A 15,343-nucleotide genomic window follows, 5' to 3' on the forward strand; every position below is an offset into this window, starting at 1 on the left:
TAGCTGCACATGTAAGTAGAGATAACATGATGAGAGGAGGAGTTGCCATATATGTCAAAAGCTTCCACAGTGTAAAAAATTTAGAAACTAAACAATTTTATGTAGAGCAACAATGGAAGCATGTGCCACTGAACTAAAACTAAATGATGGCACTTTCATAATTGTAACAGCGTATAGGTCCCCCTCAGGGAATTTCCAGCTATTTCTAGAAAACTTGGATGCTTTGTTGTGCTATCTGTCAGACAGGGGGAAGCAAATTATCATTTGTGAGGATTTCAATGTTGATTCCCTGAAAGAGTGTAATAGGAAGAATGACCTTGTAGTATTACTCAGTTCTTTCAGTTTGAGCTCCGTCATTGATTTTCCTACTCGGATAACAAAGAACAGCAGGACATTGATAGATAACTTTTTTATAGACCAAGATAAGTTTAAGGACATAAATGCTTATCCTGTTGAGAATGGTTTTTCAGATCATGGTGCACAGCTAGTTACAGTACATGACATAGCTCCATGCAGTATATCAAATCAGAATTTCAAAGCAGTGCATTCAATTAACAATATAAATATTGCAAACTTTAGGGAAAGCCTACAGCAGCTAGACTGGGATGAAGTGTATAAGGAACCCGATGCAAACTTGAAATATAACTTATTTCACGATACATTTTTAAGGGTATTTGAAAATTGTTTTCCCAAGAAAATAGTTAAACATAATTCCAAGAAAACATATAAAAAACCTTGGCTAACTAAAGGAATAAGGATATCTTGCAACCGTAAAAGAGAACTGTATCTAACAGCAAGAGGGAGTATTGACCCTGAAATTGTTCAATATTATAAAAACTATTGTGCGGTACTAAGAAAAGTTATTAAAAAGTCCAGAAGCATGTGTATCATGTCTGAGGTCAGTAACTCTGATAATAAAATTAAAGCAATTTGGAATATTATTGAAAGGGAAACAGGGCAACCAAGAGCACAGGAAGACTTTAGTGCCATAAAACTGAATGACAAATGTACTAACAAACAATCAGAAATTGAAAATATTTTCAATAATCATTTTTTAAATGTTGTGGAGAAAATAGGATCTAGATCTTCACTAGAAGAGGCAAGGCTACTAATAGAAGAGGCCATACCTGTGCAGTTTGAAACAACTGTATTTCCACCAACCTCTCCCTCTGAAATCAGTAAAATAATAAACTCACTGAAAAGTAAAAGCTCTTATGGAATTGATGGCATTTCCAGCAAGGTACTTAAAGCTTGTTCCCCACAGATAAGTAGGATTCTCAGCCACGTATGTAATAGCTCCTTGGAGCAGGGTGTTTTCCCCGATTGACTGAAATATGCCATTGTAAAACCATTGCATAAAAATGGGGATACGTCGGGTGTCAACAACTATTGCCCAGTCTCTCTTCTGACAGCTCTATCAAAAATTTTTGAGAAAGTAATGTATTCAAGAGTAGCCTCCCATATTTGTAAAAATAAAGGACTAACAAAATGTCAGTTTGGTTTTCAGAAAGGCTTTTCAACAGAAAATGCTATATACGCTTTCACTGATCAAATATTAAATGCTCTGAATAACCGGACATCACCCATTGGTATTTTTTGTGATCTCTCAAAGGCCTTTGATTGTGTAAATCATGGAATTCTTTTAGATAAGCTAAATCATTATGGTTTGAGGGGGGCAGTGCACAAAAGGTTTAATGCATACTTAAATGGAAGAATTCAGAAAGTTGAAATAAGTGGTTCATGTAATGTTAAAACAACAGCTGATTCCTCAAACTGGGGGGCTGTCAAGTACAGGGTCCCACAGGGTTCGGTCTTAGGTCCTTTACTGTCCTTGATATACATTAATTACTTACCATTCCACATTGATGAAGATGCAAAGTTAGTTCTTTTTGCTGATGATACAAGTATAGTAATAACATCCAAAAACCAAGAACTAAGTGATGTAATTGTAAATGATGTTATTCACAAAATTATTAAGTGGTTCTCAGCAAACGGACTCTCTTTAAATTTTGATAAAACACAGTATATACAGTTCTGTACAGTAAATTGCACAACACCAGTAATAAATATAGACTTTGAACAGAAGTCTGTAGCTAAGGTAGAATTTTCAAAATTTTTAGGTGTGTCCATTGATGAGAGGTTAAACTGGAAGCAACACATTGATGGTCTGCTGAAACGTCTGAGTTCAGTTACGCATGCTATTAGGGTTAACGCAAATTTTGGTGATAAGAATCTCAGTAAATTAGCTTACTATGCCTACTTTCATTCATTGCTTTCGTATGGCATCATATTCTGGGGTAATTCATCGTTGAGTAGAAAAGTATTCATTGCTCAAAAACGTGTAATCAGAATAATTGCTGGAGCCCACCCACAGTCATCCTGTAGACATCTATTTAAGGATCTAGGGATCCTCACAGTAACCTCACAGCATATATATTCATTTATGAAATTTGTTGTTAATAATCCAACCCAGTTCAAAAGTAATAGCAGTGTGCATAGTTATAACACCAGAAGAAAGGATGATCTTCACTATGCAGGGTTAAATCTGACTTTGGTACAGAAAGGGGTAAATTATGCTGCCACAAAAATCTTTGGTCACCTACCAAACAGCATCAAAAGCCAGACAGAAAGCCAACCAACATTTAAAAATAAATTAAAAGAATTTCTAGATGACAACTCCTTCTACTCATTGGCTGAATTTTTAGATATAAATTAAGGGAGGGAAAAAAACAACTTAAACATTATTGTAATGCAATATTTTGTGTAATGTAATGTCTTGTACAGACATCTTTTATTAACCTGACACGTTCCACGAAGTGTCGTATTCATGATCTATGGAACAAGTATTAATTTAATCTAATCTAATCTAATCTTGGGAACTGTAGTCCACTCACGAAAGAGATAGCTTACAAAACCCCCATTTGACACATAGCTGAATATTGCTCGTCAGTCTGGGATCCACACCAGATAGGGTTGGTAGAGGAAACAGAGAAGTTTCAAAGAAGAACAGCGAGTTTTTTACAGGTTCGGGTAGTGGCGCGAAAGCATCACAAAGATGCTCGATCAACTCCGGTGGCAGACGCTGTAAGAGAGACGTTCTGCATCACGACGTGGTTTACTACTAAAATTCCTTGCTAGAGAGTGTCACGGTACGTCACATAAATTGACATTTTAGTAAAAGAAAAAAGGGTTTTGCTTGTGTCACGTGTGAATTATAAATTATTTCAAGACTGCGTACGTGTGCGCGATGTATAAGAAAGATTAAAAAGAAATTAAATAATGCCACCAAAAATCACAAACAGCGATGTGATATAAAAATAAAACAACATTCTTTTTATCTGTGTAATGGAAATGAACATGACCAGAGACTATTGCTTTATTGAAAGCGCTCCTGTTTTTGTTTCGTCTAGAGGTAGGTCGCCATTGTAGTGCTGTCTGATAATTAACGTAATTTTTATCTGTATTTTTGCAAAATATAATAGAAATTGTTATTAGAAAGTGTATATTATTGACTTTGTTGTCACCTCTCATGATGGCAACCATTAATTCTCATTAACCAAGTTTTTACAGAACTTCGTAGTGCAGGGAGCTCATCTCCCCTAGCAGGATTTAGTGGGCCATTACGCTAACAGTATTATTTGATTAAAATTTCATGTCACAATATTAAATGTAAGAGGTTTCTCTACCTTGATCTTACAATAGTCTCAGAGTTAACAGAGTAAAAATAGATTTCGTTTATTAATAGTTAGAATACCGAATGAATTCAGTATGTTTCATTTTGGCCGCCTAACGGCTGATGAGATTCTCTCCAGTTTTGCCTTGCAAATAATGAACAAGAAATATTGAAAATCATTACATTCCGCAATATCTCGGTTAATCTTTGTGCCATTTGGTACATAAATAATCAGTAGCCCCTGAGACCCATATTAATAATTGCAGTTTGCGTAAGGATAGCAGCGCTCATGCAAACTATTTGTTACAAGGCGGTGAGTCGCGCGTTGTGTTTAAAAAATATTGTATCGTACGTACTTCGGGGCAGCCGGTGTCCGTACAATTGTTATCGTGGTATAAGTTAATTAAAAGTCTCATGCTAGCCCACAATATTTAAAGCCACCTCAACCAAAATCATAAAATATAATTATAAAAATATATAATTATTCCATGATAAGAGTCAACTAATACATTGTTCCCTCCTATATATACCTCGACCATGAAGGTAAAATTACAGAGATTTGAGCTCACACGGAGGCATACCAGCAACCATTCGCGGCTAGAAAAGAAAAGGGGGGGGGGGGGGGGGAGTGATTCTGGTACACGAATTACCACCCGCCATCCGCGGTAAGGCGGCTTGCGGAGTGTAGATGTGAATGTCGATACGTTGAAAAACCTCAGGCATGTGTACCTGTCTCTACGTATTAGCAAGGCAGCAGCTGAATGTAGCCGGGACATTGCCCTAACTGAGACGTGTATTTCGAGGTCTTGCCACGCCACCACTGAAGAAAGAAGCATGCCACGTGGTAAGCTCTTATCAAAGCGCTTTGTCTTGAATGGGCTGCAGCTAAAATATTGGAAGTAAGCATTGTCCTGTTTTCAGTGTGTATCACTTTCTACAGGGTGGTCAGGAACAGCCTGAAAAGCTTGTAAGGGTGTTGCACGATAGGTTGTGCTGAGAAATAATTCTTTTAAAAAATCGATCGTCACTACAATGCCATTTCCAATTTTTGTATCGCTCTGCTGTTCTGTTTTAGGAAACCAAAGGAAAAACACATCTGGCAACACCGCCTCTGGCAGACTGCTTGAATTTGCGCGCGCAACGACCAGATTGGTTGACTTCAATGTTAAATAGCCCGGAAATGGAACCGGGCAAAAACATTAATAGTAGCGCCCGCCCCCCACCCCCTCCCCCTAGAAAGTTTGACATAGGACGTCAAAAATTTAAAAAGAATTTCATTTTGTAGCGCACATCTTTCTGAAGAGTACGATATATAAAACACATATGTTCGACGTGAAATGTAAGATATGTTATTTTGTCTTACGTGTGTCAACTCTTCACACAGCATTCTTCTACCGCACGTCACTGTATTTCGCTCTGCGGAATTCAAATGTGTATTTTTTGTAATGGAAGCCATCAAACCAATATTCAGGACAGTGGAAATTAAAATGTCCTGCCTCTCCTCCTCCCAGTCGGCCGGTCTGACATTCACGCCCCCTTGGGGATTATTTGTGACCGGGAGAATAAGAACTCTTCAGAAAATTTGAACTCTTTATTGCCAATTAGCTAATAACTTCCTCTTTTGTGTGAAATAAAATTAAATATAGGATACATAAAACCAGTAAAGATAAGAGACAAGCAAGACAATACACATTTCTTCAATCCTTAGGTCCCAGCATTTTTTCTGTCCAATCTTGCTACACCTTTACACGGCGTGCTCTTCTTTCTGCGAAAGAATCTATTACCTCAACAAAGTTCGTCAAACGTTTCGCTACATGAAAAATCAAAATGTCGTTGTCTAAGACTGAAAATGCTGTTAATACGAACAGCACCCAAGAATGGTGTGATTTCTCGATTTGATTACATCTATTTTGTCACTGTCTGCTAGATAAAACGAAATAGGCCGCGAGACTGTTTTGGCACAGATGGTCATTTTTATCTACCTCAATTACTTAAATAACAGGACAAAATATAATTCATGAAGTACAAGAACCAAGTGCCTATTAGGCCTACTACAAGCACAAAGTTTCATGTTAGGAAATAGTTTCACATTTCATTCATATGCTCCAGTTTCTCAAGCATGAGATCGAAAACTAGTAGTATTACGAAATTTTTATTAAAATTTAGAATCGTCACATTCTTCCCCATAACTTGTGTGATGTATTCGTTTCTTCTCCTTCCTCGCTCAAACGAACAATCTTGTCATTACTAATTCTCTAACTATTCCTACCATTGTCAAAACTTATTCTCTGATAAACTTCACTAACCCTGCCAGAATCACCAGTTTAGGTATCCCACGTTTATTCTCCGATTAGGCTATATTACGTGTTCGTACAAAGAGTTTTCTGCGCTATTCCGAGAACATAACTTAACGCTTCTGCTAACTGGGGACTGTACAAATGGCCCTTGGTGGTGTAGCGATCTGGCGAAACTTTTGTCAAAATTTTATTTTCTACGATACACCGATACCTATTATTCCTGTTACTCATTTATTTCCACTCTGGTAGTCTCAATCTATGGATTTCGCTAATAATTATAACAACAACATTATCATTTGCGCACCCACTCAACCACATAAACAAACAGTGACTGGCATTCACCCGTTCGAGTTTACTCGGCTCATCTCGTGTAGCCCCGTCCTCTTTTTGTTCGCGGGAAAGTTTTCTATTGCTAGATGCGACGGGGATGCCCCTGGCAGGGACATCATCTATTCTACACTATGCACGCAACTTACGATTCGTTCAGAAATCAACTTAGAATGTGCTCAAAAATGTTCAAAAACCAACAGGGATGCGTTTCAAAGCCGTATGAATAATCAATGGACCAACGTGCGCTGGATGCTAGGCGCTTTATGAAATAAGGTTTTTTTCTTTAAGAATATAAACTTGGCGCCTCCCGGTTTGTTCCCCCCCCCCCCCCCTCAAAGATACGCGCATGCGGAAACGGCACAACGTACCACATTTTTTCCTTAACTGTTATCTCTCACAGTCAGCACAACCTCCCCTGCAACACCGTTTCAAGGTTTTCAGATTATTTCCGAACATCCTATATGTACAAAAAATGTTGTGATACTTTTAGGACAAAGGGAAATCGACTTTAAGAGAGAGCCTATTCTCGAAATGATAATATTTATATTGCCAGCACTTTTCGATATCATTCCTTTCAGGCAACTCTGAGCAAGGATGGTAAACAGCACTTTAAAACATGTTAATGTTGCTGATTTCCAAACACTGTCTTCAGTTTTAAAAGGCGTATTCTGTCATATATCTGTGTTCATATAGGTCTGCTGTAATTAAGTTACTCTTTAAATTTGGTTGAATTTACAAAAAGTGAAAAATGTTAAAATGTTTTCAACGGAAATTACAAAAAAAAAATCTTGGCAATACTCGTGTGTAAATGAACAATTTGAGTAATAACAATGTCCTCTTTCAAACATAATAAAATTTTCATATAAAATTCAATCATTTTGATAATTCGTAAATCCGTCAATGCGAAATATTGGTATGTTGTCTCCAATATATCACGCTGGAACCGCACGTCACTGAATACCAGCTCACCAGGCAAACCACCTCCTACCAATCTGTAGGAATTAGGAGATTCGTATGTCGATTTTTGCATCATTTCCCGTGTCTAAGGACGTGTAAAATCTCTGTCTTGATAAAAAGCAGCTACTTTGCGATCCAAACCTGGAGCAGCATCTGTTAGCACTTTGATCACAATATCCCTTCTGATGTGTGTACATATGTCAGAATATGAAGAGGTGTCCGCTGAACTGTTTTCAAAATCTGTGACGGTTTATAGGATGCACTGTAGTGCGTTTAAAATTAGTTGTGACTTTTGACAGTTCAGTACAGAGCGAATGGTGGGTAGCGCAGCTGCCAGCGTGTGTGTGCGTCCACACTACTCGTGGGGCTCGTGTGCTTGTGAGACTTGCCAGCCTTACGAATAATGTGGACGGAGGTAGGCTCCGAGGGCTCGCCGCGAAACAGGCTTCCGAGCCGCCCGGGCATATGGCTTGTCTGGCTCCGGCCGTTGTCGGTACATCAAAGGGATGCGCGGCAAGCTGCGCAAGTAGTGTGGACGGCAACAAGCACTGACCAGTTGGTTCGCTGCACTCGTACATCTTGGTCTTGGCGTTATTCTTTTTCTGTATTGTGGACATCGGTTTTTCTTTTAAAATAGTGTGTACCGACGATTTTGCCATTAATTTCATAAATATTTATGAACAATATCCTGCGCTTTGAGACGCAACAAACTCCCAATATAAAATAAAATTTTAAAAAAGTGAAGCGCGGGATTCCATCGCCACAGAACGTCGGGTGGATGTGGCCGAATTAAAAAAAAAAAAAAAAACTTATTAGCCACTTACAGGAAATTTCGCCAGAACAAAAATGAGCCTGTGCTGCCTGCCGCTGGGGTTGAGGAAGTGAACGCTCCAAACTGGCTTGCTTTCAAAGCGTTTGAATTTCTGCACTGCAAATATCAGCTGTGGAAGACAATCAACACAGATACAAATAAAAAATATTTATTTTTGGAAATGTATAAAAAACCTTTTAAGAAACTTAATGGGGTTCGGTCACTTTTGGGTTCTGTCTCCACAGCTACTTAACATTTTGTCTTTCTCAGCTTACACTACGGTCCCTACTCATTTGTTATTTTTATATTTTTTGGTGTTATTCCCTCATATAGTATTAATCATGTCATATCATAAGATATTTTTTCATATTTATTTTAGCTTACTACCATTTCTATTAGAAATATAGCTAAAACTGCTTATAATTTTGAAATTAAAAATTTTAAAAAGTTCTAATTGTGATAAAATTATAGGGCTTAACGGCAAAATGGGCTCTGAACGTCACAGAAGAGAAAGGAGGAAATGAACTAACAGGACTGGAATACATCCTGGGGTAACGCTGGGTACTCAGCTAGTAATAAATTAATAGTAATTAATAACATTTATTTTTCTAACACAATATGTTTAAGTACATGTACATTTATGTATATATTATTTGTATATTATGTTATTTGATGAAATAAAAATAATAAGATAGGAATTAATGAAGGTAAAACTTCACGTATACGGGGTGTTACAAAAAGGTACGGCCAAACTTTCAGGAAACATTCCTCACACACAAGTAAAGAAAAGATGTTATGTGGACATGTGTCCGGAAACGCTTAATGTCCATGTTAGAGCTCATTTTAGTTTCGTCAGTATGTACTGTACTTCCTCGATTCACCGCCAGTTGGCCCAATTGAAGGAAGGTAATGTTAACTTCGGTGCTTGTGTTGACATGCGACTCATTGCTCTACAGTACTAGCATCAAGCACATCAGTACGTAGCATCAACAGGTTAGTGTTCATCACGAACATGGTTTTGCAGTCAGTGCAATGTTTACAAATGCGGAGTTGGCAGATGCCCATTTGATGTATGGATTAGCACGGGGCAATAGCCGTGGCGCGGTACGTTTGTATCGAGACGGATTTCCAGAACGAAGGTGTCCCGACAGGAAGACGTTCGAAGCAATTGATCGGCGTCTTAGGGAGCACGGAACGTTCCAGCCTATGACTCGCGACTGGGGAAGACCTAAAACGACGAGGACACCTGCAATGGACGGCCGGCCGGAGTGGCCGAGCGGTTCTAGGCGCTACAGTCTGGAACTGCGTGACCGCTACGGTCGCAGGTTCGAATCCTGCCTCGGGCATGGATGTGTGTGATGTCCTTAGGTTAGTTAGGTTTAATTAGTTCTAGGTTCTAGGGGACTGATGACCTCAGAAGTTAAGTCCCATAGTGCTCAGAGCCAATTGAACCTTTTTTTGCAATGGACGAGGCAATTCTTCGTGCAGTTGACGATAACCCTAATGTCAGCGTCAGAGAAGTTGCTGCTGTACAAGGTAACGTTGACCACGTCACTGTATGGAGAGTGCTACGGGAGAACCAGTTGTTTACGTGCCATGTACAGCGTGTGCAGGCACTATAAGCAGCTGATTGGCCTCCACGGGTACACTTCTGCGAATGGTTCATCCAACAATGTGTCAATCCTCATTTCAGTGCTAATGTTCTCTTTACGGGTGAGGCTTCATTCCAACGTGACCCAATTGTAAATTTTCACAATCAACATGTGTGGGCTAACGAGAATCCGCACGCAATTGTGCAATCACGTCAACACAGATTTTCTGTGAACTTTTGGGCAGGCATTGTTGGTGATGTCTTGATTGGGCCCCATGTCCTTCCACCTAAGCTCAATGGAGCACGTTATCATGATTTCATACTGGATACTCTACCTGTGCTGCTAGAACATGTGCCTTTACAAGTACGACACAACATGTGGTTCATGCACGATAGAGTTCCTGCACATTTTAGTCAAAGTGTTCGTACGCTTCTCAACAACAGATTCGGTGACCGATGGATTGGTAGAGGCGGACCAATTCCATGGCCTCCACGTTCTCTTGACCTCAACCCTCTTGACTTTCATTTTTGGGGGCATTTGAAAGCTCTTGCTTACGCAACCCCGGCACCAAATGTAGAGACTCTTCGTGCTCGTATTGTGGACGGCTGTGATACAATACGCCATTCTCCAGGGCTGCATCAGCGCATCAGGGATTCCATGCGACGGAGGGTGGATGCATGTATCCTCGCTAACGGAGGACATTTTGAACATTTCCTGTAACAAAGTGTTTGAAGTCACGCTGGTACGTTCTGTTGCTGTGTGTTTCCATTCCATGATTAATGTGATTTGAAGAGAAGTAATAAAATGAGCTCTAACATGGAAAGCAAGCGTTTCCGGACACATGTCCACATAAGATATTTTCTTTCTTTGTGTGTGAGGAATGTTTCCTGAAAGTTTGGCCGTACCTTTTTGTAACACCCTGTATAGGTAGTTGGAATGTGTGCAGTCAGGCAGTCACAAGTACGTACGTAGCTAGCAGCTGAAGAAAATTCTTTAATATGTTATTGGTAATCATCTTGCCATGGAAATCTTCCCTCTTCGGAAACGAAATAAGCAGCGAATTCATCTCAGATGTCCTGGGGAGTCTGCGTTGAACGTCGTGGAATATTCGCTAATCGTGTAAACGTTGCAGCAGGAGTGATCTCATTTCTCCAAGTTCCTGGCTTTAAATGCCCGTTCTCCTCATGATCCACTGCTCCTACAGGGAATAAATTTGTCTGGAAGCAGAACTTTTACGCAAGAAATTATGGAGGTATATGCAAGTCCCAATAACACTTTGGATTTTCTCAGGGTGTAGTAATACAGACTTTCTTAGTATCCGGAATATGGTAGAAAGTATTCCAAACGCATTTTCCACAATCCACGGTGCTCTTGAAAGTCTGTAGTTAAGAATTCTTTTCATTGCCCTCTGAGGTTGTTGCCCAATGTCATGATATGACTGTTCAGGGGAAACGCGTCGTCTGCGACAGTAATATAGCGTACTTTTTTCTGTCTACGTGGGAGGGTACGATCGACTGGAAAAACGATATCATTACTCTTATTCTTTAAAAAAGATGTATTTCGAAAAACACCACCGCCTGAAATTCGACCTTGGCAGCCGACATCAGCAAACATCATCCACCACCTGCGTTTTCTTGGGTCTTTGTAGCATCTTCTTCTATCTTCTTCCTCAGCTAAAAGGCGCATCACAAAGAAGCTGGCACTTACCATAACCGCTTCGTCTATTTTTAAATTAGGAAAGTGGCATTGGCCAGAACTGCGAGTACGGTGCGAATTCTCACGAGCCAAAGCCTGGCAAGCAACTGGAGTAGTGTGGACGAAGATAGAAGCAGCACGAGCGCAAGTCAGATAAGTCTGACAAGTCCACCGGCAGACGAGTATGACGAGCACAAGTCTGTCAAGCACGAGTAGTGTGGACGCACCTTGTGCCGAACACGGAACCTTTCACGCTCGCTTGACTACATGACTAGCAAGCCGCTCAAGCTGGCCAATCTGCGATCTTTCTCAAATGATTTTAAAGGAACTATTCGGTAATAAACTCTGTTTCTCTCACACCTTATAACTTCACTCGTCAGCTTCATGATGAATTGCCTATCGTTTCGTTAATGGCGATATTATTGTGATATTTCGATATTAGGTAAACTACTGCACGAAGTTTGCAGTGAAAATTATAGATCGCTATGAATTTGAGCTTGATGCATGTTAGGTCATATATTGTTACGTATGAATTTAGAAAATATGTTGGATTATTCTTTAAACTTGGTAGGATATCGCTGTCTGTCACCACTGTCGAGTCCGCCTCCGTAGCGTAGCGGTGGTGTTACGGCCTACCACGCAGGACGTCTGGGTTCTATTCCCGGCGGGGAACTGGGTGCTGCTTGTCCCTCGTCATTATTTTCGTCATCATTGACTAGCAAGTCGCCGAGTTGGCGTCACCTAATAAATGCGACGGCCGAACTCCCCCGAATGGGACCTCCCGGCCAACAATGGCATACGATCATTTCCACTTCCAGTGCCGAAAAATAAAAATCCCTTGTATGTCATAAACGGTCTGAGATATCAGAACAAGATTTTGGCAAATGACAACATGCAAAGAGAGACTATTTTGTCATATGAGTGACACGCGAAATTTCAATATCTACCGTGATATTCAAGCAACTACAGTTTTTTAGATGAAATAATGTAACTTTTAAGGACCATCAAGCTGGTGAAACGAAAATTGGTGTGGGTTTTCCAACTATATAAGTGAACAAATCTCACACGTTTATTTTTAATACTGAGAATGGGCTTTCTCATAACTATTGACCTGTCTTGCCTTCAGTTGTTAGTTTAATAATAAAATGTTTTAGGATTCTGTCACAATTTGAACTACACTACTGGCCCTTAAAATCGCTACACCACGATGACGTGCTACAGACGCTAAATTTAACCGAGAGGAAGAAGATGCTGTGATATGCAAATGATTGGTTTTTCAGAGGATTCACACAAGGTTGGCCTCGGTGGCGACACCTACAACGTGCTGACATGAGGAAAGTTTCCAACCGATTACTCATACACAAACAGCAGTTGACCGGCGTTGCCTGGTGAAACGTTGTTGTGATGCCTCGTGTAAGGAGGAGAAATGCATACCATCAAGTTTCCGATTTTGATAAAGGTCGGATTGTAGCCTATCGCGATTGCGGTTTATTGTATCGTGACAGTGCTGCTCATGTTGGTCGAGATCCAATGACTGTTAGCATAATATGGAATCGGCGGGTTCGGGAGGGTAATACGGAACACCGTGCTAGATTCCAAAGGCCTCCTATCACTAGCATTCGAGATGACAGGCATCTTATCCGCATGGTTGTAACGGATCGCGCAGCCACGTATCGATCCCTAGGTCAACAGATGGGGACGTTTGCAAGACAACAACCATCTGCACGAACAGTTCGACGACGTTTGCAGCAGCATGGACTATCAGCTCGGAGACCATGGCTGCGGTTACCCTTCACGCTGCATCACAGACAGGAGCGCCTACGATGGTGTACTCAACGACGAACCTGGGAGCACGAAAGGCAAAACGTCATTTTTTCGGATGAATCCAGGTTCTGTTAACAGCATCATGATGGTCTTATTCGTGTTTGGCGACATCGCGGTGAACGCACATTGGAAGCGTGTATTTGTCATCGCCATGCTGGCGTATCACTCGACGTGATGGTATGGGGTGGCACTGGTTACACGTCTCGGTCATCTCTTGTTCGCATTGACGGCACTTTGAACAGTGGACGTTACATTTCAGATGTGTGACGACCCGTGGCTCTACCCTTCATTCGATCCCTGCGAAACCCTACATTTCAGCGGGATAATGCACGACCGCATGTTGCAGGTCCTGTACGGGCCTTTCTGGATACAGAAAATGTTCGACTGCTGCCCTGGCCAGCACATTCTCCAGATATCTCACCAACTGAAAACGTCTGGTCAATGGCGGCCGAGCAACTGGCTCGTCACAATATGCCAGTCACTACTCTTGATGAACTGTGGTATCGTGTTGAAGCTGCAAGGGCAGCTGTACCTGTACACGCCATCCAAGCTCTGTTTGACTCAATGCCCAGGCGTATCAAGGCCGTTATTATTGCCAGAGGTGCTTGTTCTGGGTACTGATTTGTCAGGATCTATGCACCCAAATTGCGTGAAAATGTAATCACATGTCAGTTCTAGTATAATACATTTGTCCAATGAGTACCCGTTTATCATCTGCATTTCTTCTTGGTGTAGCAGTTTTAATGGCCAGTAGTGCATTAACTTTTGCCTGTCGTCATTTATGCATTCTCTATTGAACTGACAGTGCAATAACCTTTCCCTCCTCGGCGTTTTTCGAATTTCGTTGGAAAACTACGGGGGAGGGCCTTTTCCTTCCTTCATCCACTTACTCAGCAAATAAATGATTTAGAATCCATTTAAACTTACCCATAATTCCTCTCAGTCCATTGTTCTGCAACTAAATGATGCCATTTCCTTGTCTAAGTGGGATGCTAGCAACAACTGCCTATCTGCTCTTTCTAGCGGATATACTATTCTAGCCACCTCGACTGGTTTACTAACTTCAGTAACCTATATCGCTATGATGATATCGTGGTCGCTAATCCCAGTCTCTATACTGATGCCGTCGATTAGGTCAGACTTTTTTGTACCTAAGAGGTCTAAAATATTTCCATTGCGCGTGGGCTGTCGAACTAGCAGCTCAAGACAGTTTTTGGAAAACATGTTCAAAAGAACTTCGCATGGGTGTCTGTCAGTACCCCCTGCAATTAATCCATTGATCTCCTACTCCACACTCGGTAGGTTAAACCATTTTGCAGCGTTTCCTGTCACATCGTACTATTCGAATATACACTCCTGGAAATGGAAAAAAGAACACATTGACACCGGTGTGTCAGACCCACCATACTTGCTCCGGACACTGCGAGAGGGCTGTACAAGCAATGATCACACGCACGGCACAGTGGACACACCAGGAACCGCGGTGTTGGCCGTCGAATGGCGCTAGCTGCGCAGCATTTGTGCACCGCCGCCGTCAGTGTCAGCCAGTTTGCCGTGGCATACGGAGCTCCATCGCAGTCTTTAACACTGGTAGCATGCCGCGACAGCGTGGACGTGAACCGTATGTGCAGTTGACGGACTTTGAGCGAGGGCGTATAGTGGGCATGCGGGAGGCCGGGTGGACGTACCGCCGAATTGCTCAACACGTGGGGCGTGAGGTCTCCACAGTACATCGATGTTGTCGCCAGTGGTCGGCGGAAGGTGCACGTGCCCGTCGACCTGGGACCGGACCGCAGCGACGCACGGATGCACGCCAAGACCGTAGGATCCTACGCAGTGCCGTAGGGGACCGCACCGCCACTTCCCAGCAAATTAGGGACACTGTTGCTCCTGGGGTATCGGCGAGGACCATTCGCAACCGTCTCCATGAAGCTGGGCTACGGTCCCGCACACCATTAGGCCGTCTTCCGCTCACGCCCCAACATCGTGCAGCCCGCCTTCAGTGGTGTCGCGACAGGCGTGAATGGAGGGACGAATGGAGACGTGTCGTCTTCAGCGATGAGAGTCGCTTCTGCCTTGGTGCCAATGATGGTCGTATGCGTGTTTGGCGCCGTGCAGGTGAGCGCCACAATCAGGACTGCATACGACCGAGGCACACAGGGCC

Source organism: Schistocerca piceifrons, chromosome 1, assembly GCF_021461385.2.
Source record: "Schistocerca piceifrons isolate TAMUIC-IGC-003096 chromosome 1, iqSchPice1.1, whole genome shotgun sequence".
Taxonomy (NCBI): Eukaryota; Metazoa; Arthropoda; class Insecta; order Orthoptera; family Acrididae; genus Schistocerca; species Schistocerca piceifrons.